The 27,354-nt window shown below is 41.3% G+C and overlaps 1 protein-coding gene across 1 annotated transcript in view; it reads right to left on the reverse strand.

Annotated features, from left to right (window-relative positions):
- The window catches only part of LOC122563116 (plasma membrane calcium-transporting ATPase 1-like), a 391,378-nt gene extending 364,524 nt beyond the window's left edge, over positions 1–26,854 (reverse strand). Inside the window, exon 1 of the mRNA XM_087973527.1 lies at positions 26,719–26,854. The gene's annotated coding sequence lies outside the window, so the exon portion shown is untranslated. The remainder of the gene's footprint in view (positions 1–26,718) is intronic.
- Positions 26,855–27,354: the final 500 nt, after the last annotated feature.

The raw sequence follows: 27,354 nt of genomic DNA on the forward strand, positions 1-27,354 counted from the left end.
TCACACCTTCAGATGGGAGTCATCACTTCAGACTTATGGCTTCAAGTCAAAGAAGTCTACCTTCCTTCACTAATGAACATGCAAACTAGTTGTCTTTGTTGAGCATCTCTTGCCCTATGCAGTTAAAAAATCATGCCATTTTCCTGTCCTATAGAGAATAAAGACCAAGGATTTGCCTTTGGGTAGAGAACTGAAGAGAAATTGTATTAGTGACATTTATGAAGAAGTCTGCACCTTCAATTATCCCATCCTCCTGAGAGGAGACTGTAAAGTGACAAACAGCTCACAAGACAACCTAAAGGGGAAACAAGCATAAACGTCTTTTTACAACTCCACTATAACAGAGACTTTAAGAGAATCTAATGTGACATCATTATCTTCTCTATGTCCTTCATTCCTTTCAAAGATTAAGGACTTAATTTTGTTGAGCAGATTGGCAACAGAATGGACAGAAAACATTTTGAACTGTTTTGAAGCCTAGTCATGAAGATAATTTGAAAATTATACTGATTGTAGTAACAAATTCTAGACACTAAACCCAGTCTGTTAATAATGGAAGGATTCAACGTTACTGCCCTAGGGGCTGCTTTGCTTCTCTGTGCACAGGATATAGTCTTGAGACTAAGGAGAATGGGATATTATTATATTAATGTTCTATTGCAAACTAAATGAATGAGGAATGGGGGTTCAAGGAGCAGTTTAATCTAATGGGTATGGATTCTGCTTTTATCTCAATGCATGCCAAGATGGATTTTAGGAAATTGCAGATGTTGTATTCATGATTTCATGCTTGTTTAGTTGAATAGATGTACCTGTGAATGACTCTGATGTGATGTTGAAAGAACTTAGAAAACTCCTTATCATCTTCTCATTGGTCATCTGTGCTGGAGAGGTAATACGAACATTGGTCCTTTGTATTCACCATATCTGCTGCTCATTTTGTAGTTCTCTTTCCTTTGCTACCAAAGAAAACCAATAGAAACCTTGAGGATTTATTTATTTCAGCCTTAAATCAACTAGTTGTTAATTACAGTTCAGTTAGACATGGAAAAATATATTGTGTTATTCCTGGCATGATTTCTTCAAATCTTCTAGTGGTCTTTGGAACTAACAAAATCAACTTCTTGACCTTCTTCCCTTATTACAAACTGTTTCTGTTGGTATCCTATTGGAATGTGATATCGCTCATGGAAGAAATGTTCATTAAATCATTGGGCTAATCAGCTGAAATATTGGCCCTGATATCCTGATGACCTGATCATTATTGGGGCAGACAGGAGTTGTGTCAGGATCTGATTGAATTCCAGATGCAGCAGACTGCTTGGGATTACTTGGGAATTTGATTATTCCAATGAGCAGTTCCCCTGAAGTTCCATACCCCACCAGTCCCAATCACTCCTCCTCCCTTTGACCCCCCAACCCTGACATGTCTCCATCCCCTCCCTGGTATTACCACATGCCAGTGGCTCTGGCATCTCTAGCTGCCCCCTAACCCTACCATAAGATCTCCATCACTTACCTGACACACTACCAACCATGTATCCAATTACCTGGTACCCTACCCACCATATACCTCACTTAGCTGGCACCCTGTTCACATGGAACTGTACACACCTTAACGACTTAATCACTGCAATGTTAACCCCATACTTATCCAATATTTTGCCATTCACAGTAACTGTCAAAGTTACTAGCTGTGCAGTTCGACATTTACATCTCAGAACATAGCACACTGCTGCAAACAGGAATGTGTTTCCCTCCCCTGACACTCCTGCACTGTGAGAAACTGTGTTCGTCTCAGCTACCCCTCTCCATTTCTGGAGGAGTTGGTTCAGAATTCCTGGCTTGAAATGTGGATCTCAGAAAAAATGTGAATAGAGTGGTGATCTGACTCTGATTGCTTTTCCTGGGCCATTATTTATGTTCATGCCCTTGGGGGAATTTTAGCCCTATTCAAAAACTCTTGGTTTTCAGAAGGAGCAGATGTATGTTGATTTTTCTATATTGCAGATCTGTGACAGCAAGATGCCAACAACAGAATTGTTCTGAGTATCATTAATACACAAACACCATAAAAGTCGTTGTGTCTGGGTTTTTAACCAGACAGCATTTGACATGTTCAATTAAGCATTGCTGAATAACACATTTCGCTAACTGGAGTTTGCGCGTTGCCTAATAAAGTGCAACATTTTTACTCCATGTCATTCACTGTTTTCTTTGTACTTTTAGTCTTCTGCAATTCGTTGCTGTCCTCTTCAATAACCTCCCCTTAGCATTGGTTAACTAACTGTCTTGGGAATATGCATGCTTCATTCTATTCTCGCCCAAAGCCAACTTTTTACAGCTTGCCTCAGGCACAGTGAATAGACGCACACATTCTGTAGATGGATAGCAAAGGATCAGTTATAATTCCCTAAAGCAAACAATCTTATGTTTTAGACTCAGTAAAATTGCTTATAATGTGAATTCCCAGTAGAGTTCACAAGAAAAGAGCTGGGAATTTTGCAGTTCCTCAGCATATTTCTATATTTGTGTAATGAGCAGTTATTCTGTGTGCTGTCTGTTGTTTGTCCCCTCTAGTCACATTTTGACAGTTATTCCCATATTGCTCGCATTGTAATTGTGGTATTACTTCTTATACTGTTTTATTTTCATGATGCATTTTATGCCTCTTACCATATTTGCAGATATCTGATTGCTGCAGTGTTTCTCTCCTGGATTCCAAATAAGTGTTATTGTGGAACATGAGCTCAATGCAGAAAATGCTCCACAACTCCTTATTCTCCATCAAATGCCTTGAGGATGGCTAGTGGATGAAATGTGAATTTTGCAGTAAGCAGATGCCTTTGTCTGGTTTGGGAATGCAATGGAGGAAGAAATGCTTTGGAAAAAGGGAGTTAAAGATGGTGGAGATAAAGAATAGGTGGGAGATCTCCAAAAGAGTTTGGACTATATGCTGATGAATCATAGCACTTCAAAACAGGAATATTGATAGATATGATTGCAGAGATAGGGAGAATCAAAGCAACAGACAGACTTGAAGAGATGAACAAGGATTTTAAACTACTAGAGTTGGGGAGCGAAAGGTGATCAGAGAAAACAGATGTGAAAAGTGTATGGGGCTAATCAGTGGTGAGTGACTGAGTTAAAATTGCAGTTTATATAGAAACAGCGACTGTTATTGGTGGTGCTGAAATGGTTAAGTCTTTAAGATTAAAGAATTGGCCACTTTCAGGATAATGTGTCGACATTGGTGGATAAAGCAACAGAGTTTTAAGTAATAGTCCAAAAGGTTTATTTGGAAACACTATCTTTTGGAGAGCCCCTCCTTCATCAGGTGATTGTGGAGAATAAGATCATGATGACAGAATTTATAGCCAATGGAGTCAAGTGTTATGGAGATATGTACGTGTGCAGCACACACTTATGTGCATACTCACTTTGCTCCTACACGTGCACATATATAAGTTTATGGGGTGAATTTGTTTTTGCAGAATTACATTTTAGTTTGCTCAAAAACTGCATGAATTCATGTAAAACCCTGTATGCAGAGGGCTTGTTGTTTAACAAGCTGAGCTATCTTGAGAATGTAATTTAAATGAAGTTCTGGGATTTACGCATTGAAGAACAGAAACTAGCATATCCCACTCTAAACGATGAAGATTTGATCTAAAATTGCTTAATGTATCACATCTCCAGGACACTGGACTCCTTTGGCTATAAACCCTGTGATTATGATATTATTCTCCCCAACCACCTGATGAAGGAGCGGTGCTCTGAAAGCTAATGTTCCAAATAAACCTGTTGAACTATAACCTGGTGTTGTGTGATTTTTAACTTTACCCACGCCAGTCCAACACTGGCACCTCCAAGTCATGAGTTTTAAGTATACATTGTTGCTAATAGACTTGATGAAATTTGAAGCTCAGTCTAGGGTTGAACCTGTCATTGATATTGTATGCCATCAGCTCACATGAAGAACTTGGGATGGGGATGTAATCAAAATCTGAAGTAAAAGTTTCAGTGGAAGCTAAACTGTTGCTGATAACTGTGACAAACTTCCTGGTTTTGTGTCTATGCTAAACAACAGCATTGATATGAGTCTGTTATCTCCATCTGAGGGGCAAAGTGCAAAAAGGCAAGTTAAGGGGGATCAATGCATGGGTGACCTGAGTATCCTGGTAGGTTCAGAACAAGTGAGTGCCTTGAGAGCAAGCGAAGAGTCTGGAGATCCAGCCTTCTCCAGTCCCTTAGCTGGGTATATGACCCTGAGCAAATAGTGTCCTTGCTGCAGCATTACAAGGGTAAATGCTCATTCATCTCGTGATACAGCATTGAGAAGCAGCAGCGACCTGTAAGCGAATTGGAGATGGGCCATGAAGGTATTGAGAGATTGGCACATCAGATGTCACTGACTGAGAAGGGCTTATGCCCGAAACATTGATTCTCTTTCTCCTTTGATGCTGCCTGACCTGCTGCGCTTTTCCAGCAACACATTTTTAAGCTCTGATCCCCAGCATCTGCAGTCCTCACTTTTTCCTGAGTGTGGATGGTGCCCAAGGAATGTGCTCTGAGATGTTGGTTACTGGCCTCGAAGATGGAGGTCCTTCAGAGCAAGCTGCAAGCTGAACCTGCAGGTTCTTCTTCTGGGTTCCTTGTTGAGTTTCCCCAATATCCAGCCTGTTTGGTGTATTTGATGAGATGGGAGTTTAGAATAAAAAAAATGGAATTGTAGTATTACTGACATGTTTACTGGCAAGCAATTGCGAGCCCTCTGATGCCAAGTGAGAATCTTGCAATGTTATTTGCAAAAAGCATAAAACATACTGTGAGATCATATTGATGCGTATCCACACACATCACCTGATTTTGCTACGTATCTCACCATGGCCCAAGTTGCTTAGTCCCTTATAAAATTCCTCCCTATATTTCCTAGGCTTCTGTTTCCTCCATGGATGCACTAAAAAGGTACCTACATTCAGTCACTGCCGTTCACAGATATCTGGTAAATTTGTTTGCAATTCTCAGTCTTTGCAGACAGATTTCAGTCCCACAAGAAATAGATAGGTCATGAGCACTGCATGAGTAGTTGTCACTATGTGGTCCTGCTTTAAATCAGCTTTGATTTTGATACCTGACTTCCATTCTCCTGAGGTTATCAGGTGCTGTATTTAAAGTTAATCCATGAAACGAAATCATTTTTATTGTTATTAGAAACTTAGGAACCTATTTCTAGTTTTGATGACCATATTAATTCGGTGATAAGGAACTCTTAATGTATGGTATTAGTAATCGAGGAGGCCGAGTTGACAGGCGATTGACTTTTCATTCAAATCCCTGCTTCAGAACAGCCAGCCATCCGTACTACCCACAATATCACTCACATCATGCATAACATTACACAGGGAAAGTTATAGCCCAGGCCTGAATATGCAACTATCCTCTGCTTTCTGTACATGCTCAGGAGATGAGATGGTTACACACAGAATATATTCCGTTAATGCATACATACACATGTTATGAATACATACACAGAATAGAATAACACCGGATAACAGTGGTTAAATATTCTATCCAATTTAAACCTATATTAAGTGTTTATTTTCTTTCTAGGTTTCTCAGAACCCTTTTTCCTGTCACTTTCATCTAGTCACTTCCCAGTCACATATCTCTCATGCATTGACCTTTCATAATCATCATCCAATCCATTAGTACTCTGAGGGCCTATTACCCCAGGCTTGATTCCCACGCCCACTCTCCCCCCACCACCCCCAACCCCCTTGATTAAACCCCCACATGTCCCCGTGTCTCTCTTGGCACTCCTTGGAGTTTACAAAGACTCACATAACTACCTCCTGCTGAAAAGCAGAGTCGAATGTGCCCTGCCCTCATTCACCCACCTTTACCCTTCCTTCAGCATGCGTTCTGAGGATAAATATTGCTAACTTCCTTTCTGTCCATTCATTGTCACTGCTCCTTTGGATTCTGGCAGCTGATCTTTGTCTATCTTGACATTTCCTCCTCACTGTGTCAATTTACTTGAGCAAGACTTAACACTATGAACTCATTGTGGACACTGGAGTTGGCTTATCAATGCAGCAGTTTGCATTTACTGAAGCTTCCACACATTAGCTATGTTTTCTATCATCTACTGCACACAAGCCACTAATACCTTCTTCTCTGATTGCCTTAGATGTTCCACTGCCTCGTATTTCCTTTAAAACTCATCATCCACTCACCGTAACAAATACAGCTGAATCCTTCTTTCTGTCAGCATTGCAAATGTAGTGGTCAGGCTTTGCAGAGCTGGGTAGATCCACTAACACCCATGTTTCTTATTGGTATTTGTTCATGTTATTGATACCAGGTGGGGACGGATGTCCACATCAAATCTTTGACAGAAGACAGACTCTGGCTTGGTAAATAGTGTAAGTTTATTACACCGTATTTAATAACTTGTTACATTACATCTGATGTACACCATAGTTTCTTGTGAGACCTCAAGCTTAATTCAAGAGTAAGTACACATTACTGTTGGTTGCATGGCCTTAGCACTAGAACAACCAATTACTGAAGTTGCAAAACACTGGTTAGCTCCTCATAGGAGCTTTAAATCCTTTAAATCATTATGGATGAAGCTTATCTCGGGATGTTAGTTTTCACTTTCAGCGACTGATTGATTGATTGTCTTATACAACAAACCACTCCCACACTCTACATTCATTGTCTTTCCTCCCAGTGATATCTTCCTACTGTTGCTCCTTTGAGGTAATGCTAAAAAAGGACCACTACAACACATGAGTATACCTTCTGGCTACCAAACAAATCTTTTCTCTATCATCAATTCATCCGGACTCTCCCTGGAATTTTCTTCTCAGTCCTTGTAAAGTGGCTCAGTTTCTCCAAAGAAACTTCTTCAAAGCCAGCAGCTTACACAAGTCTAATACTGAGGCCCAGCCAGTAAGATTGTGTTGACCCCTTGCTGGTGGCATTGGCAGATGGTTTGGCTGTTCCATCCTTTGTGGATTTAAACTGAAAACCATCTCCTGTCTCCATCTTTCATTCGCTCTTTCTTATTCACTTATGAGACATAGATATCACTGGCTGGCAGTGTTTGCCCATTCCTAGTTACCCTTGAGAATGTGATGGCTTTCAGTCATTGCCCTCTTACTGTTCTGCTGCAAGACTGGGTTGGTTGTCAATACTGTTCCACCTGTTCCAATGTAGGAGTTCCACTTCTTTGTTTATTGGATATAATTTTACATTTATAAGATCTGCAGCATCCAGAGGGAGATACCTTCATTCATATTGCACCAATGAATCTTGAGTTACAAATTAAGTAATTTCACAAGTGGATTACGTCAGCACTAGATCTAAAGTACTTAAGTGAATGCAATATGTAACTTAATTAAGTGTGCTTGGGCAAGAAAGGTGGGAAATACTTTGCTTTGTTTGTGTTATCATATGATGTAAAACCACAATTGCTTACTCTCCAGAAAGATCCATTCAGACCACTGTGCTGCACATTGTTTGGTAGAGTCATCTAGAACCAGACTTGCATTCACTTTGTAAGTATAGGAGAGTTATATTCTGTTCAACAAATACAAATGCAAAATGGACTATCCATTGAAATGACTTGCAATATTCCACTTTCAAGTATCATTTCTAAAAACTGATCAATGGATAGTCCATTTTGCACTTGCATTTGTTGAACAGAATGTAATTCTCCTATACTTACAAAGTGTCAAAGTCAACTGTTAGCCTCCTAATTGTTGAGTCTACAGAGTGCATGCTCCCCAATAATGTGCACCATTGTCCGTCCCTCCACAGCAGCTTACAGGCTTTACACTGAGGCCCTGCTGGTGGAGGTTGGCTGTTTGATGGCTTCTGAGATGGTTGATAAGTCTATTGGATAATATGTAGACTCTCCACATGCAGAGCATGTTATATTGTAGTACTGAGGGTGGGTTGTTCAGATGGTTGTGTGCTCCCTCCAATGCCTTCACCTGGCTTCTGCACATGCCTGACAACATCACTCACTCTGTTCAGTGCCTTCCTGAATGAAACTCTTTCACTTAGATCATTCAAAAGGCAGGTTTTTGTTTGTGTTGGTGAGGATCTCTTCAGGAATGTTGCCTCTGCAGTCTTCCTGGGAGTCTCCTGGTATGACCAAGTTCCAGGCCTGACATATTCGAATGAAGTTCTATTTCAAATATTTTCATTACATTTTCAAGATATATTTGAGAGCTGGAACATATCTCTCTCTCTCTCTCTCTCTCACTCACTTTCATCTGGAACATACCATCACTTGATTTGCTGACTAGCTGGAATGAACAATATTGAGAATTCTCTTTAGTCTTTTTCCTTCAGAAAACAAGATTAAATTTCATTCCTTTCAATTTTGTACATTACTTTCATTCCCCTAATGCTCTGCATTCTAATGGTACAAATATTCCTTCTAAAATGATTAGCAGAAAATGTGTTCAGTACTTAAGGAGCATATTTACTCCTTTAAAAATATGCTTCAGCGATCGCTATGAAAGAAATTAAACTTTTATAGGGTGACGTAATTGCTATTCTAATGAAATATTCAGAACTGTACTGCAAGGTTTGTGTCACAAGAAAATTCTCTCCCTCTGAGGGAAAGAGGTAATATCAATCTTCACTGGAAGGGAATATTCATCAAATTAATATGGCAATTTCTCACTCTCCCCATCATTAACCACTGCAAGTTGCAAATCAGTATTTTTGGAATTTATAATGGAAAATGTAAAAAGATTGATGGCCTGAGGTATTCAGAACTCATCTATACAGAGTTGGTCAAGCCAGAGCTGATGTAGGTACACTTTTATATCCATCTGTCTTCGAGAGAATAGTTCAATGACCAAAGACAATAATGATCAAAGTCCTCTCTCTCCCTGACAACTACACGTGCAGACTTGTACAAGAATCCTAGCAATTATTTATGTGCATATCAAAATTTTAAACACAAACAGATATAGTTAGGCCGCATTTCATTTGAATGCTGAAACATTCCTTTTGTGAATAATCATACATACACAGAATGTGTTTTGACATTTTAGCCTCTGTTCATTTTATTCTAGATTCCGAAACAAAAACCGGTATCTAAATGAAAAAGATAAATGCTGAAATGTTGAAGGTGAAAAAATGCATTGTAAACAGGAAAGTGAAGTACCAGCAAATTTTAAAATATTAAAGAATACATTCACTTCCTGTTGCAAACCCATTCAACTGCTGTCAAATATGACAGTTGTATCAGCTACAAACCAAGCTAAGGTGGGAAAAAACTGACACATTGTGATGAATTAGCACATTGGAAACATGACTTGCCCTCTACTTCTATTGAAAGAATCTGCTTTTGATTTCTTTGGAAAAACTGATGAAGTAAATATTATAATATTGTTAGTACACAGAGATCAGAGCAAATCTTTCCCAATCTTTTTCCCTCTTTTACTGTAGTGATTCCCATTCCAAATCTTTGATCAAGGTGTGCCATTGGTATATTTCCCAAAACAAAAATCATTGTAGGATTGTGCAGCACACCTTTGGATTCCTTCAGATTTCTTTTTAATATACCTTGCTGTATAAGGAACCGACACACAATAGCACTAGATGAACAAATGTTTGGTAAGCTATCTGATATTTTCATTGTAATACTTGAGATTGTTCCTTAGGAATCTGAGAACCATTTTTGCTTCGTTTGACTGGAGAGTGGGTTTTTGTTAATGGCTGGACCTCATTGTGAAAGAGAAACTGCAGCATTGGCGGAAAAGTGAATTTGTAACAATACCAAAGCATTGGAATTTTTATTCTGCAGAGTAGCAGAGTATTCTCAGGTAGTGTAGGCCATTGTATGATCACTGGTATTGCCATTGTAATAACATATAACTCTTACACCTTTTGTTAACAAGGAATTTTTCTTTAGTATTAGGAGGAAGGAAGAGAAAGTGAAGGTGCAATTGAGGAACAGAAAATAGACTGTCAGTTTTCTAACATATGGTCACCTTTTATGGTGTTCAATTATTCAGTGTTTGATTATGTGAGTCTGTTTATTTTTGATGCTCACTGTGCTAGAATAATTATGTCTGGATGTGGACTGAGAGGAAAGAAAACAAATGAAAAGAAAGACTTTTACAAATACATTAAGGACAAAAGGGTAACTAGGGAGAGAATAGGGCCCCTCAAAGATCAGCAAGGCGGCCTTTGTGTGGAGCCACAGAAAATGGGGGAGATACTAAATGAGTATTTTGCATCAGTATTTACTGTGGAAAAGGACGTAGAGATATAGAATGTAGGGAAATAGAGGGTGACACCTTGAAAAATGTCCATATTATAGAGGAGGAAGTGTTGGATGTCTTGAAATGCATAAGAGTGCATAAATCCCCAGGGGATTGCTGGGCCTCTTGCTGAGATATTTGCATCATCGATAGTCACAGGTGAGGTGCCGGAAGACTGGAGGTTTGCAAACGTGGTACCACTGTTTAAGAAGTGCGGTAAAGACAAGCTAGGGAACTATAGACCGGTGAGCCTGACCTCGGTGGTGGGCAAGTTGTTGGAGGGAATCCTGAAAGACAGGATGTGTATGTATTTGGAAAGGCAAGGACTGATTCGGGATAGTCAACATGGCTTTGTGCTTGGGAAATCATGTATCACAAACTTGATTGAGTTTTTTGAAGAAGTAACAAAGAGGATTGATGAGGGTAGAGCAGTAGATGTGATCTATATGGACTTCAGTAAGGCGTTCGACAAGGTTTCCCATGGGAGACTGATTAGCAAGGTTAGATCTCAAGGAATACAGGGAAAACTATCCATTTGGATACAGAACTGGCTCAAAGGTAGAAGACAGAGGATGGTGGTGGAGGGTTGTTTTTCAGACTGGAGGCTTGTGACCAGTGGAGTGCCACAAGGATCGGTGCTGGGCCCTCTACTTTTTGTCATTTACATAAATGATTTGGATGCGAGCATAAGAGGTACCGTTAGTAAGTTTGCAGATGACACTAAAATTGGAGGTGTAGTGGACAGCGAAGAGGGTTACCTCGGATTACAAAAGGATCTGGTCCAGATGGGCAAATGGACTGAGAAGTGGCAGATGGATTTTAATTCAGATAAATGCGAGGTGCTGCATTTTGTGAAAGCAAATCTTAGCAGGACTTATACACTTAATGGAAAGGTCCTAGGGAATGTTGCTGACCAAAGAGACCTTGGAGTGCAGGTTCATAGCTCCTTGAAAGTGGAGTCACAGGTAGATAGGATAGTGAAGAAGGCCTTTATATGCTTTCCTTTATTGGTCAGAGTATTGAGTACAGGAGTTGGGTAGTCATGTTGCGGCTGTACAGGACATTGGTTAGGTCACTGTTGGGATATTGTGTGCAATTCTGGTCTCCTTCCTATCGGAAAGATGTTGTGAAACTTTAAAAAGTTCAGAAAGATTTAAAAGGATTTTGCCAGGGTTGGAGGATCTGAGCTACAGGGATAGGCTGAACAGGCTAGGGCTGTTTTCACTGGAGCGTTGGAGGCTGAGGGGTGACCTTATAGAGGTTTACAAAATCATGAGGGGCATGGGTAGGGTAAATAGGAAAGTCTTTTCCCTGGTTTAGGGGAGTCCAGAGCTAGAGGGCATAGTTATAGGGTGAGAGGGGAAAGATATAAAAGAGACCTAAGGGGCAAATTTTTTACGCAGAGGGTGGTACGGGTATGGAATGAGCTGCCAGAGGAAGTGGTGGAGGCTGGTACAATTGCAACATTTAAGAGGCATTTGGATGGGTATATGAATAGGAAGGGTTTGGAGGGATATGGGCTGGGTGCTGGCAGGTGGGACTAGATTGTGTTGGGATATCTGGTCGGCATGGAAGGGTTGGACCGAAGGTCTGTTTCCATGCTGTACATCTCTATGACTCTATGACCTGATCAGGTGTCCTCTGGAATTCTGTGGGAAACTAGGGAAGTGATTGCTGGGCCTCTTACTGAGATAGGAGAAAGTGAGGTCTGCAGATGCTGGAGATCAGAGATGGAAATGTGTTGCTGGAAAAGCGCAGCAGGTCAGGCAGCATCTACGGAACAGGAGAATCGACGTTTCGGGCATTAGCCCTTCTTCAGGAATGAGGAAAGTTGGTCCAGCAGGCTAAGATAAAAGATAGGGAGGAGGGACTTGGGGGAGGGGCATCGGAAATGTGATAGGTGGAAAGAGGTCAAGGTGAGGGTGATAGGTCAGACTGGGGTGGGGGCGGAGAGGTCGGGAAGAAGATTGCAGGTTAGGAAGGCGGTGCTGAATTTGATGGATTTGACTGAGACAGGCTGGGGGGAGGGGAAATGAGGAAACTGGTGAAATCCGAGTTCATCCCTTGTGGTTGGAGGGTTCCTAGCCGGAAGATGAGGCGTTCTTCCTCCAACCGTCGTTTCGCTGTGGTCTGACGATGGAGGAGTCCAAAGACCTGCATATCCTTGGTGGAGTGGGAGGGGGAATTGAAATGTTGAGCTACAGGGTGGTTGGGTTGGTTGGTCCGGGTGTCCCAGAGGTGTTCCCTGAAACGCTCCGCAAGTAGGCGGCCCGTCTCCCCAATATAGAGGAGGCCACATCGGGTGCAAAGGATGCAATAGATGATATGTGTGGAGGTACAGGTAAATCTGTGGCGGATATGGAAGTTTCCTTTGGGGCCTTGGAGGGAGGTGAGGGGGGAGGTGTGGGCGCAAGTCTTGCACCTCCTGCGGTTGCAGGGGAAGGTGCCGGGAGTGAGATATTTGTATCATTGATAGTCACAGATGAGGTGCCGGAAGACTGGAGGTTGGCTAACGTGGTGCCACTGTTTAAGAAGGGTGGTAAGGACAAGCCAGGGAACTATAGACCCAGTGAGCCTGACGCCGGTGGTGGGCACGTTGTTTGAGGGAATCCTGAGGGACAAAATAAACATGTATTTGGAAAGGGAGGAACTGATTAGGGATACTCAACATGGCTTTGTGAATGAGAAATCATGTCTCACAAATTTGATTGAGTTTTTTGAAGAAGTATCAAAGAGGATTGAGGAGGGCAGAGCAGTGGATGTGATCTATATGGACTTCAGTAAGGCATTCGACAAGGTTCCCCATGGGAGACTGGTTAGCAAAGTTAGATCTCACGGAATTCAGGGAGAACTGGCTCAAAGGCAGAAGACAGAGGATGATGGTGGAGGGTTGTTTTTCAGACTGTGGAGTGTCACAAGGATCAGTGCTGGGTCCACTACTTTTCATCATTTATATAAATGATTTGGATGTGAGCATAAGAGGTATAGTTAGTAAGTTTGCAGATGACACCAAAGTTGGAAGTGTAGTGGACAGCAAAGAAGGTTATCTCCGATTGCAATGGGCCAATGGGCTGGGAAGTGGCAGGTGGAGTTTAATTTAGATAAATGTGAGGGGCTGCATTTGGGGAAAACAAATTTTAGCAGGACTTACATACTTAAAGGTAAGGTCCTAGGGAGTGTTGCAGAACAAAGAGACCTTGGAGTGCAGGTTCATAGCTCCTTGAAAGTGGACTTGCAGGTAGATAGGATAGTGAAGAAGACATTTGATATGGTTTCCTTTATTGGTCAGAGTATTGAGTACAGGAGTTGGGAGGTCATGCTGCAGCTGTACAGGACATTGGTGAGGCCACTGTTGGAATATTGCATGCAATTCTGGTCTCCTTCCTATCGGAAAGATGTTGTGAAACTTGAAAGGGTTCAGAAAAAATTTACAAGGATGTTGCCAGGGTTGGAGGATTTGAGCTATAGGGAGAGAGGTTGAATAGGCTGGGGCTGTTTTCCCTGGAGCGTCAGAGGCTGAGGGGTGGCCTTATATCGTTTTATAAAATCATGAAGGGCATGGATAGAATAAATAGACAAAGTCTTTTCCCTGGGGTGGAGGTGTCCAGAACTCAAGGGCATAGGTTTAGGGTGAAAGGGGAAAGATATAAGAGACCTAAGGGGCAACATTTTCACGCAGAGTGTGGTACGTGTGTGGAATGACCTGCCAGAGGAAGTGATGGAGGCTCGTACAATTGCAACATTTAAAAGGCATCTGGATTGGCATATGAATAGGAAGGGTTTGTAGGGATATAGGCTGGGTGCTGGCAGGTGGGACTAGATTGGGTTGGGATGGACGAGCTCGATCGAAGGGCCTGTTTCCATGCTGTACATCCCTAAGACTCTATGACCCGTTAAACTGAATTGTAAGCATGAGAATAGCATTTTTATGATTGTAGAATTACTTTCAATAAAGCTTTTACCTCAAATAGAAACAAATAACATTTTTGTGCATTTCAGTTTTGTTAGTGTCCTTGCAACCATGGATACAGAAGTTAGTCCTAAACATTCCCCATATATTTTCCTCAAAAATCAGTGAAGGAACCTTTAAGTGCCATATATTAAAAGCATATTCTAGGTAACAGAGTGATATCTATAACTGTGTTTATACAACAATGCAATACAGGAACAAGGCCTTTGGCCCACCAAGCCTGCACTGATTCATAATTCATTTTTAGACCCGCTACGTATTGGCCATGTGGAGGATCTGTCCCTGTTAGTCTCCCATTCATGTGTCTATCAAAGTACGCCTTAAGTGTTGCTCATGTGCCTGCTTCCACCACCTCCACTGGCAGTGTGTTCCAGGCACCCACCACTCTCTGTGTGAAACATTCTCCCCACACCTCTCTCCTAAACATTCCCCCTCTCACCTAGAACATATGCCCTCTTGTCATTGACCTTTCCAACCTGAGAAAAGCCTCTGCCCATCCACCCTATCTATGCCTCTCATAATTTTATAGACCTCTATCAGGTCGCCTCTCAGCCTCCATCTTCCCAGTGAAAATAATCTGAGTTTATCCAACTTCTCCTTATTACTAAAATTCTCCAAACCAGACAACAGCCTGGAAAATCTCCAATCTCTCTCCAAAACATCCACATCCTTCTGGTAGTGTAACGATCAGAACTGCACACAATATTTCAAGGTGGCCTAACTAAAGTTTTGTACAGTACTAACATAACTTGCCAACTTTTGTTTTCGATGCCCTAGCCTGTATGCCTTCTTGGCCACCTTATTCTCCTGTGTTGTCACTTTCAAGGATCTGTGGTCCTGTACGCACAGATCTCTCTGTATGTTCCTGAGAGTTCTGTCATCTATTGTATGATTCACACTTGAATTTGACCTTCCAATTTGCATCACATTGCATTTTTCTGAGTTAAACTGTATCTCACATTTCTCTGCCCATATCGGCAATCTATCTATATCCTGTTGTATCCTTTGACAATCCTCCTCTCTATCTGTAACTCTGTCATTTTTGGTGTCATCTGCAAAATTACTTATATCACTCATATTTTCCTCCAGATCGTTGATGTATTTTAGAAACAACAAAGGTCCCAGCACTGATCCCTGTGGAACATCACGAGTTACTGATCTCCATTTCAAAAAGCACCCTTCCATCTCTACTCTCTATGACCAAGCCAGTTTTGTATCCATCTAGACAGCTCACTCTGGATCTCATGAGACTTTACCTTCTGCACGTGCCTGTCATGAGGTACTGTGAAATGCCTTACTAAAGTCCATGCAGACAATGTCCACTGCTCTTCCCTCATCAATCATTCTCGTCGCCTCCTCAAAAAACTCACTCAAGTTGGTGAGACATGATTTTCCTTGCACACACCCATGCTCCCTATCACTAACAAGTCCATTCGCTTCCAAATGTGTTTAAATCCTGACTCTCAGTATCTCCTCTAACAGCTTCCCCATCACTGACGTCAGTCTCACCAGCCTTTAATTACTTGGATTATCTCTGTTTCCCTTCTTAACTAAATGAACAACATTAACTATTCTCCAGTCCTCTGAAACCTTGCCTGAGGCCAAAAAGGATGCAAAGATATCTTTTAAGCCCTCAGCTATTTCCTCCTTTGCCTCCCAGTATCATGGGGTAGATCCCATCAGGCCCTGGGAACTTGTCTACCTTAATGTACTTTAAGATACCCAACACTTCCACCTTCACTATGTTAACCTGCCTGAGAGTATTCACATACCTTTCCCTAACTTTAGCATCCGTCATGTTTTTCTCTTTGCTCTTTACTGATGTAAAGCACTCAAAAAAGATCTCACCCGTTTCTCCTGGCTCCCTCCTTTATCCTTGAGCGGGCCTACTCTTTCCCTAGCCACCCTCTTTTTTCTGGCATATGTATGAAATGTCTTGAATTCTCTTTAAACCTGCTCGCCAAGGACATTTTGTAGCGTATTTTAGCCATCCTAACTCCTTGTTCATGTAGACTTGGAATATGCAAAGCCAAGTGCCTGCATGGTCCAAATTATAACATTTTTTTATTCGAGGGCATTCTAACACCTTATGAAAACATTGCACACTTTGTCCAGTTGATTCGTCCTTCAAAGTAGAAAGTGATGAAGTTAAGAATAGACCAGTTGTGGGTGTACCACCATGCACCCATCAGATATGGATATATCAGAAATTGTTACACCAAACCTTGATATGACAACATGAAAATGCTAGCCATGGGTATGCCAAATATGGACACACCAGGATGGGCATGCCATACATGAATATACCAAACATAGATTCATTAATATGCTGTGCCATCTTATTATCTACCAGCAAAATCATTTTGAACTTGATCTCAATCCTACCCTAGTTTCAGATTTTTTTCAAAGTATGATGTTAAATTTCAGAATTTCAAATTAGTCCAATATTATTTAATTCAGTGGTGATATTCCCAGAACACCAGCTAAATAATTCTTTCTTTTCTTACTGCATCAAAAGAAGTAAAGGGAAGTAAAAACAAATCCTTTTCACCCCTATTGGTAATGCTGCAGGCAATGTTGTATTGCACAGTGACCCCAACAATATGCATTGTATATGTAATATTCATGATATGCAGAATTTTCTTTACAGTTTTTAAATATTAAATGACCTGCCAGTGTTATGAACCCTGCAATATAGTTTGCTTTCACACATTTAAAATAGGTTGCTATTCCATGAACAAAATCGATATTAGTAGAGATCAAGTATTTCACAAAACATGCACCTTTTGAATAGATAATGCATCTTTTTTGCTGAAGGGAAAATACCTAGGGTTGGCATGGTGGCTCAGTGGTTAGCACTGCTGCTTCACAGCACTAGGGACCCAGGTTCGATTCCTGCCTCGGGTGACTGTCTGTGTGAAGTTTGCACATTCCCCCTGTGTCTGTGTGGGTCCGCTCTAGTTTCCTCCCACAATCCAAAGATGTGTGGGTCAGGTGAATTGGCCATGCTAAATTGCCCATAGTGTTAGGTGAATTAGTCAGAGGTAAATATAGGATAGGGGAATGGGTCTGGGTGGGCTCCTCCCTGGAGGGTCAGTGTGAACTTGTTGGGCCGAAGGGAATCTACCTGGGCTATACAATTATCCAACAACATTGCCACTGTGTTTTTCTTCAAAAAAATTGATCTGGTCGGTAGTTATCTTTGGTTTAACATTGATTTGGAGATGGCATTCCAGTGACACTGGGCATTATAACACCAAAAGACCATAAGATATAGAGTCATAGAGTCACAGAAATGTACAGCACGGAAACAGACCCTTCAGTCCAACTCGTCCATGCCGACCAGATATCCCAACCCAATCTAGTCCCACATGCCAGCACCTGGCCCATATCCGTATAAACCCTTCCTACTCATATACCCATCCAGATGCCTTTTAAATGTTGCAATTGTACCAGCCTCCACCACTTCCTCTGGCAGCTCATTCCATACATGCACCACTCTCTGCGTGAAAACGTTGTCCCTTTAGGTCTCTTTTATATCTTTCCCCTATCACCCTAAACCTATGCCCTTGAGTTCTGGACTCCCTCAACCCAGAGAAAAGACTTTGTCTATTTATCCTATCACTGCCCCTCATGATTTTGTAAACCTCTATTCGGTCACCCCTTAGCATCTGATGCTCCAGAGAAAACAGCTCCAGCCTATTCAACCTCTCCCTGTAGCTCAATCCTCCAACCCTGGCAACATCCTTGTAAATCTTTTCTGAACCTTTTCAAGTTTCACAACATCTTTCTGATAGGAAGGAGACCAGGATTGCATGCAACATTCCAACACTGGCCTAATCAATGCCCTGTACAGCAGCAACATGACCTCCCAACTCCTGTATTCAATAAAGGAAAGCATACCCAAATGCCTTCATCACTATCCTATCTACCTGCGACTCCATTTTCAAGGAACTATGAACCTGCACTCCAAGGTCTCTTGGTTCAGCAACACTCTCAAGGACCTTACCATTAAGTGTATAAGTCCTGACCAATAAAGGAAAGCATCCCAAATGCCGCCTTCACTATCTTATCTACCTGTGACTCCACATTCAGGGAGCTGTGAATCTGCACTCCAAGGTCTCTTTCTTCAGCAACACTCTCGAAGACCTCACCATTAAGTGTATAAGTTCTGCTAAGATTTGTTTTCCCAAAATGCAGCATCTTAATTGTACTAGCCTCCACCACTCCCTCTGGCAGCTCATTCCATACACAGACCACCCTCTGTGTGAAAAAATTGCCCCTTTGGTCTCTTTTATATCTTTCTCCTTTCACCCTAAACCTATGCCCTCTAGTTCTGGACTTACTCTCACAGGTATAGTAAGTAAGTTTGCAGATGACATCAAAATTGGAGGTGTAGTGGACAGCGACAAAGGTTACCTCAGATTACAATGGGATCTTGATCAGATGGGCAAATGGCATGAGAAGTGGCAGATGGTGTTTAATTTAGATAAATGCGAGGTGCCGCACTTTGGGAAAGCCAAACTTAGCAGGACTTATATACTTAATGGTAAGGTCCTAGGGAGTGTTGTTGACCAAAGAGACTTTGGAGTCCAGGTGCATAGCTCCTTGAAAGTGGAGTTGCAGGTAGATAGGATAGTGAAGAAGGCGTTTGGTATGCATTCCTTTATTGGTCAGAGTATTGAGTACAAGAGTTGGGAGGTCGGTTGTGGCTCTACAGAATATTGGTCAGGCCACTTTTGGAAAATTGCATGAAATTCTTGTCTCCTTCCTATCAGAAGGATGTTGTGAAACTTGAAAGGGTTCAGAAAAGATTTACAAGGATGTTGCCAGGGTTGGAGAATTTGAGCTACAGGGAGAGAGGTTGAATAGGCTGGGGCTGTTTTCCCTGGAGCGTCAGAGGCTGAGGGGTGGCCTTATATCGTTTTATAAAATCATGAGGGGCATGGATAGAATAAATAGACAAAGTCTTTTCCCTGGGGTGGAGGAGTCCAGAATTTAAAAGTCATCTGGATGGCTAAATGAATAGGAAGGGTTTGGAGGGATATGGGCCTGATGCTGGCAAGTGGGACTAGATTTGGTTGGGACGATAGTGAGAAGGTTAGTGAGAAGTGACTGAAAATGGATTTGATATCACATTGATATTATATCCAGCTTTTTACATTTGATGTACAGTTTAGACTGGACATTATTGACCAATTTTGTAAATGTCTGGATCGTGCATGAATCTATCTGGAAGACTCAGATTGAATTGAACTGTTGGCATTTTATTCTATCTTATTGGAAAGAATCTCGCAGCATCACCTCACATTTGGTAACAGGATGAATTGACATTCTGTTAGACCTAAGCACAGGCTTTAAACTGACGCAATAGTTTTATATAAAATATTAAAAGATTAAACAGGTAAATGAACAATTGTCAAAGTAATGCAATATATTTGCGGATTGTACAACCTTGACTATTCTTCTGAAAAAAAAACATGTTAATGTTTGTCCTGCAGCAACTTTCATGAGACACTCACTCACTTTTTTATATAGAGAACCATTGCCATAAAATGAAAGCTAGCTTGGTCTCTTTTTGACATTAGATTGACTGACTTGTCAGTGGAAACCATGTGCAGATATGTTCAGTCACAGAAGAGTTTTGAATAAACAACGGTGAATAATCAATATGTTTTCCCTTTTTACAGATCCAACTCACAAATGTGCCCAAGCGCAGCTGTTAATTAAATCTACTGCCCAAGAATGCCATTCAGTAAGGACTTTTGAAATCAAGTGGGATAGTTTAATTTTCTTGAAAATGTTTTGAATTGTTGTCTGAACAAACTGGTAGGAAAAAATAAATCCTTTGTATCTGCAAAATCACAAATTCGCCAATCCTTGCCAAAAAATAAGTAATAACAAGAATTAACATCTGTGGTCAAAAATCACGCGTCTGCAATATTTTTAACCATTTTAGCCTCTTTATAACTGGGTCCACACTCATAAGCTTCATAATTTGCGGGAGTTTTCAGGAAAGGAACTCTTGCGGCTATGTTGGAATGACTGTACAGGTAATGTGGACATTGTGTACATCATCATAAGTCTACACATACATGCATATATAGCTATACCTTGAGGCCTAATCGTAATGAAAGTTATATCCAGTTTTAAAATTTACCCACTCCTTAACTTTAATATAGATTGGTGTCCAACAATAAAAATTTTTAATAAATAATCAAACAAAGACAAGATGCTTAATTGTTATCAAATTGGGAAAGATGACCAAAATCTGGTTAACTAGGATTTAAAAAGTTTGGAGAGGGGTATCAAGGTAAGAAGTTTGGAGGAGTGCCTATTATGTAGGACAAGGTGGGTGAAGTTCTGAATCAATTGTAGGACAGAGGATCAAAAGCTTATGATAAGGTTAGATTTAGGGTTAGGGTTAGGGTTAGGGTTAGGTTTAGGGTTAGGGTTAGAATTAGGATTATGTCAGATGTGCTCTTGAAAGTTCAAGACCAAACTAGTTGTACTGCTGTGGATACCCAACCTATTAGAGATAATAATCCAGATAATTGTTTACCAATTATTTACACCTATTGTTTATTGTTTTTGTAATTAAAACAATGTTAATTCTCTTACCAGTCTCATCAGACTTGCATTTTGACTAAATGAGATGAACTTCTCGTGTGAGGAATCCAAAAATCGATTATAACATATTTGAAACTTGACCTCAGTGATCGATCTGTCACTACAAGGAATGATTCATGGTATACAACCTCTGGCTAAAGTGTCATCTTGGCTCAGTAGCATTGTGGGTTGAGATCCCACTTCAGAAACAGAAGAAGATGAATCTAGCTAGTGAAGTAATGATGGATCGTAGTGTCACGTAAAGACTTTCGGACTCTGGAGAAACCTTGCAAAGATGTCACGGAGCTTCAACTCAATGGCACGGTATGGGCCAAGTTACAGAGAAAGTAAGCCTGATGTCTAGCCATGTGAACATTAGGAACATGTGCAGAGAAGCGGGTGGAGTAGACCTACTAGTATTAAATGATAACCAGGAAGGTTAGAGCCGAGTCAATCTCTGAATATTATGTAGTGTAACATTTCTTCTTGATATGTAATGAACAGTGTTATAAAGAAGCTCAAGCTTTAAGACAGTTCTTGAGCTTGCCAACTCCTTGATTGATCTGTATTAAATCTAAACTCATGGATGTGGGCATAAAGCTACACGACAAATATTGCTGGACTGTTTGAAATGAAACCCCTTAGCCCCATGTTGTTTCTCCATTGGGGGTGTCCCATGGAACTCACCAAAGAGGAGATGACTTCTTCCTATGTCCTGGTCAACCTTTATCCCTCAACATCACTACATTTAAAAAGTACAGATGATCAAGTCATTTATCTCATTTCTGTTTGTGGCTCCTAGTTATGTGCAATTTGAATGCTGCATTTGCCAGTGAGGACACTTTGGAACTCTTTAATGGACTGTGAAATGCTTTAGGTATTATGGAGGCATCATGTAAATATAATGCCTTTTGTTCCTCTTATTGGGTCATCATGTTTTATACTAGTTTAGTCTTCAAAGAAAGGAGTGGTTTGTTCTCACTTGGTTAAAAATCACACAACACCAGTTTATAGTCCAACTGATTTATTTGGAAGCATTAGCTTTCCAAATAAACCTGTTGGACTATAAACTAATGTTGTGTGAATTTTAACTTTGTCCACCCCAGTCACGAACACTGGCACCGCCACATCATGTTCTCACTTGACCATGGGTTAGAAGCTTTAGGGATTCTAGGAATTCTTTCTCACATTTAAGAAGGATAGACGGTCCAAGTTATGAATGTTACATGCAAATACTTGGCACTTATTGTTTTGGAACAGTTTTGAATTGCTGGTGAGAAAGCAGATTTTCTATTAGTGTCCCAATTTGCTGACTGATTCATTTCACTTCTGTTGCTATTTCTGTCTCTTGATAAACATTTAATTAGTCATTTTCAGCCTGATCCATGCAGGCTGTTACCATGGTGTGTTATGGCCGTTTAGGAGTATTCGGGAGGATTTTGGAGAAAGAGCAGTGACTGTTTCTAGTGTCAATTTGAATGGAGTAAAAGACTTTGTTACTGTGAGGATGTTCATATCCTAACACTTTGAGCAATGTTTGACCACAGAAACTAACTTTATGTGACCGTGAGTTTAAAAAGTATTGGAAAGCAGCCTGACTCACCCCAGCAAGGTCATGACTTGAAGTCTGATTCATTGCTCTTTGTTTTTATGAGAAAGGATTTTGTGGTTTAATTTTTTTTTGGTTTCACTGCTGTGAACTATCAATATAATTAATGCCTATAAAATAGACCTTGCTCAGCAGTGATCTTTCCTACTCATTGTACAGCTCACAACCTTCACAAGTATTGCCAGTGGGATGTTTTTGCAAGCCATTGCTTATGACATGTACAGTAACATTGTAGTTATGTTATTGGGCTCAAAACCAGAAGGCAAGACTAATGATCCAGAGTCGAGTTTAAATCCCATTGCAGCAGCTGGGGAATCTTAACACAGTTAATTGAATAAATCTGGGAAGATGTATCCATTAAAAATACTTGATTGTTACAAAGAAAAATCTTAAGAAAGGAAATCTGCTGCCCTTACCTTAATGAAGAGTTTTTACCCAAAATGTCGATTTTCCTGCTCCTCGGATGCTGCCTGACTTGCGGTGCTTTTCCAGCACCACTCTAATCTTGACTGTAATCTCCAGCATCTGCAGTACTCACTTCTGCCACTGTCTGGCTTATATGTGCCACTGATGGACCTACAGCTTGGTGCTGAACTGCACTCTATATGGCTGAAGAAGCTATTGAATTATATCAAAGTTGCTTCATAAAATGATGATAAGAAGATAACTGGATGGACTAGCCAGCACCACATTTAGCCCATTCAGCCCTACCTATTCCATCTTGCTTCCATTTGGGAACCTCTACCAAATGTTGGAGTGACCCAACACAAACCCGTGAAAAAAATGATCCTAATACTTGCAGAAACATCATTTCAATCAACAGCTTTAACTCAACCATCACCATCACACCAGCAGGACACCAGAGGTGAAAGAATGGTGGTAAACTGTCAGTGTTCAACATTGACTCCAGATCCCATGAAATTTTGACTAACAGAGCAATGAAATACCCCACTGATTACCACTGATTGCTTTTTGAAAGCTGGTGAGTGAGTACTCCTCTCTATTGAACACTACTTGTAAGGAGCAAAGGTGGCAGACTTCAATGCAACAGCAGCTTGTAATATCATTACTGAATGAAGTGTTTGAGTGTGGAGGAAGTGGCCCCTCCACCAACTACATCTTACTCTCCCCTTCCTTTCCAGAATTGTGAATGGAATATTTTCTCCATAATACCTCGGTCCACTCCTGAGCCAACCCTCGCCTCTTCCTAAGGTAACTTTCTGTGTAAGCACAAGATCTGCAGCATCTATCCTTTTAACTCCTCCCTTCTCAACATCAAAGGTTCCACACAGAGTTCCAAGTGAAAAGTTAAAGAATGAAAAGGAGAAGAAAACAAACACTCCCTCACATGAAATAGCAATTTGTATTTATTTTATGTTAGTATACACTGCCTTCTCTGCTCAGGATGCAGTCTAGTGTGACTGCAGGGTGATCGCCTTCTGGAATGACTTCTTTTACTCCACAAACCTGATTTGAAGCTTCTTGTTATTCCTCATTTTAATTGTTCACCTGGTTTCCATTGTAACCTTTTACTTCTTTTCTCTCATTTCTAGCTTTATTCCTTCAGATTGCATTCAGTTGGCTATTGTCTAGACATTCATATCTCATTAGACTTTATTTTATTTCTTTCCTATATCTATATCACTCACTTTGTTTTTTTGGATGATGAAACCGTTTGTCCTGTAATCTCTTCCACTATGACAGACCTTCTGACTTTCCTCTTCCCCTCCCTTTCTCAAAATCTATTAGTTGTCTGGGCAGAATTTTGCGTTCTCCCCCATGTTATGTTTGGTGGTGCTGTTGGGGTGGGAGGTTGCATTTATCAGCAAGACGGTAGGTAAGAGGGCCTTGCCACCTTCCTGCCTCCACCTGTGGAGGGAAGGCCTGTGGACTATCTGCTGAGAGCTAAGCCCCTGTCCTTCCTACTGATCACACCCACCCTCCACCTCACCATGACCACCACAACCCAAACCCCATGACTCACTTCCCATCCTGACACACCCATCAAGAAGAAATGTAACACTACATGGGGCTAAGGGGTTGCATCTTGAACAGTCCAGCAATATTTGTCGTGTAGCTTTATGCCCACATCCATGAGTTTAGATTTAATACAGATCAATCAAGGAGTTGGCAAGCTCAAGAACTGTCTTAAAGCTTGAGCTTCTTTATAACACTGTTCATTACATATCAAGAAGAAATGTTACACTACATAATATTCAGAGATTGACTCGGCTCTAACCTTCCTGGTTATCATTTAATACTAGTAGGTCTACTCCACCTGCTTCTCTGCACATGTTCCTAATGTTCACATGGCTAGACATCAGGCTTACTTTCTCTGTAACTTGGCCCTTACCGTGCCATTGAGTTGAAGTTCTAAGACATCATTGCAAGGTAAGAGGACCTTGCCACCTTCCTGCCTCCACCTGTGGAGGGAAGGCCTATGGACTATCTGCTGAGAGCTAAGCCCCTGTCCTTCCTACTGATCACACCCACCCTCCACTTCACCTCGACTACCACAACCCAAACCCCATGACTCACTTCTCATCCTGACACATCATGCCCGGTTCCCTCCTCAAACTAAGGTCTAGAAGTTGGGTGCATAGTCTTAAAATTAGAGCGAGTCCATCCAGGAGAGATGTCAGGAAGCACTTCCACACACAAATGGTGGTAGATATTTGGAACTCTCTTCCACAAATGGCATTGGATGTTGGTTCAGTTGTTAATTTTAAATCTGGGACAGATAGATTTTTAAATAAAAACTGAAAGAACTGCAGATGCTGGAAATCAGAAACACAAATAGTGGGCGGCACAGTGGTTAGCACTGCTGCCTCACAGCGCCAGAGACCCGGGTTCAATTCCCGCCTCAGGTGACTGACTATGTGGAGTTTGCACGTTCTCCCCGTGTCTGCATGGGTTTCCTTCGGGTGCTCCAGTTTCCTCCCACAGTCCAAAGATGTGCAGGTTAGGTGAATTGGCCTTGCTAAATTACCCGTAGTGTTAGATAAGGGGTAAATGTAGGGGTATGGGTGGGTTGCGCTTCGGCGGGTCGGTGTGGACTTGTTGGGCCGAAGGGCCTGTTTCCACACTGTAATCTAATCTAAATAGAGATTGCTGGAAAAGCTCAGCAGGTCTGGCAGCATCTGTAGACAGAAATCAGAGTCAATGTTTTGGATCCAGATAGATAGACAGAACAGATAGATTTTTGTTAAGTAATGGGATTAAAGGATATGGACCAAACGTGGAGTTTGACCACAGACCAACCATGATCTCATTGAATGGTGGGACAGGCTTGAGGGGCTGAATGGCCTACTGCTGGCAAATGGGACTGGATTAGGTTAGAATATCTGGTCGGCATGGATGAGTTAGACCGAAAGATCTGTTTCTGTGCTGTACATTGCTATGACTTGATGACTCCTGTTCCTACGTCTCTGAAGGGTGCAGTAACAGTAGCAGCCACTGCTTCCCTGTGGCACAGTTGAGTATAGAAGTGTTGCCAAGCTCTGATTTTTTTGGCAGCTCTCAGTGGTCAGACCTCTGCCTCCAGAGGATCAAGGGCCCCGGGGTATGGCCTGCTGATGGCCTGTTAAGTGTCTGAATGGCACCAAATGCCATTCTAAAAGGAACTTAAGGTTTCCAACCCCTCCACAAGATTCAACCTTTTCCAATTTCCTCAATTCTAATCACACATTACTGTTCTGAAACATTGAATCTATTCCCCTCTGCAGTGGTGACTACTGAATTGAGAAGGAACTTCCTCATCCAGAGGGTTGTAAATCTTTGGAATTTGTTGCCCAGTGAAGTAGTTGATGCTACTTCAGTAAACGTTTTTAAAGCTAAGATCCTTTATTTTTCAAAATAAAAACTAATTAAGGGATACGGTGAGAACGTGGCTAAGTGGAGTTGAGTCCATATTTCATTTTTGTTCTGTTTTAGTTTCATAAACACTGCGGCCACAAGAACAGTTCAGAGGCTGATTTTTACAGGATAAGTGATTGACTTTCTCACACCCCAAAGCGTTTTCACAATCTACAAGGAACAAATTAGGAGTGTGATGGAATACTCTTCATTTGCCAGGATCAGTGCAGATTCAATAACTCTTATGGTAATGCTCAGCACCATGTAGGATGGTGCAGCCTCCTTAATTAGAAATCCCTCCAACACCACAAACATTCACTGCCTTCATTACCAATACACTGTGTTTAATATACAGAAGAGGAACTGTAGCAACTTACCACTGCTCCTTCAATAGCACCTTCCAAACCTGCAACCCACACATTAGAAGGACACGGGTAGTAAATGCATGGGAACATCACTGTCTGCATGTTCCTTTCCATGTCAGATGTCATCCTGATTTGGAAATATACTGTTTTGTCATTTTTGTGTCAAAATCTTCCAGTTCTCTGCTTAACAGCACAGAGGGAGCACGTTCCCTGTACAGATTGGAGCGGTTCAAAAAAGCAGCTCAAAGTAGTTAGGGATGGATAGTAAGTGCTGGGCTTTTGAGCAACACCCACATCCTGCGACTGATTAAAGAAAATGATTTCATTTTCAATTCACCTTGCTGTCTTGTATTTTCTAATTCAGTCTGGCAGCTCCCACACTGATGTGTTAGAAGTGATGTCTTATTTCAGCAATGTGGTGCATGTTTCACATCTCTGGGACAGATGGCACTCCGAGTGAGACAATCATGCAATCACAAGGTAAGGCTGTCTTCACTCATTAATTTAGAAAGAACCAGTGTCCCACCAAATTACTGCAAGGCAATAGGTACAGATGAAAAAGATTGGAAGACACCAAAAGCTCCACATCACATTGCTAGGTATGATTAAACTTGAACTCAGGCCTCCTGTGTCAGAGGTAGGGGCATT

The sequence above is a fragment of the Chiloscyllium plagiosum genome, unplaced genomic scaffold, assembly GCF_037043375.1.
Source record: "Chiloscyllium plagiosum isolate Xiang-an unplaced genomic scaffold, Cpla_swu_hap1 HiC_scaffold_26, whole genome shotgun sequence".
Classification (NCBI taxonomy): domain Eukaryota; kingdom Metazoa; phylum Chordata; class Chondrichthyes; order Orectolobiformes; family Hemiscylliidae; genus Chiloscyllium; species Chiloscyllium plagiosum.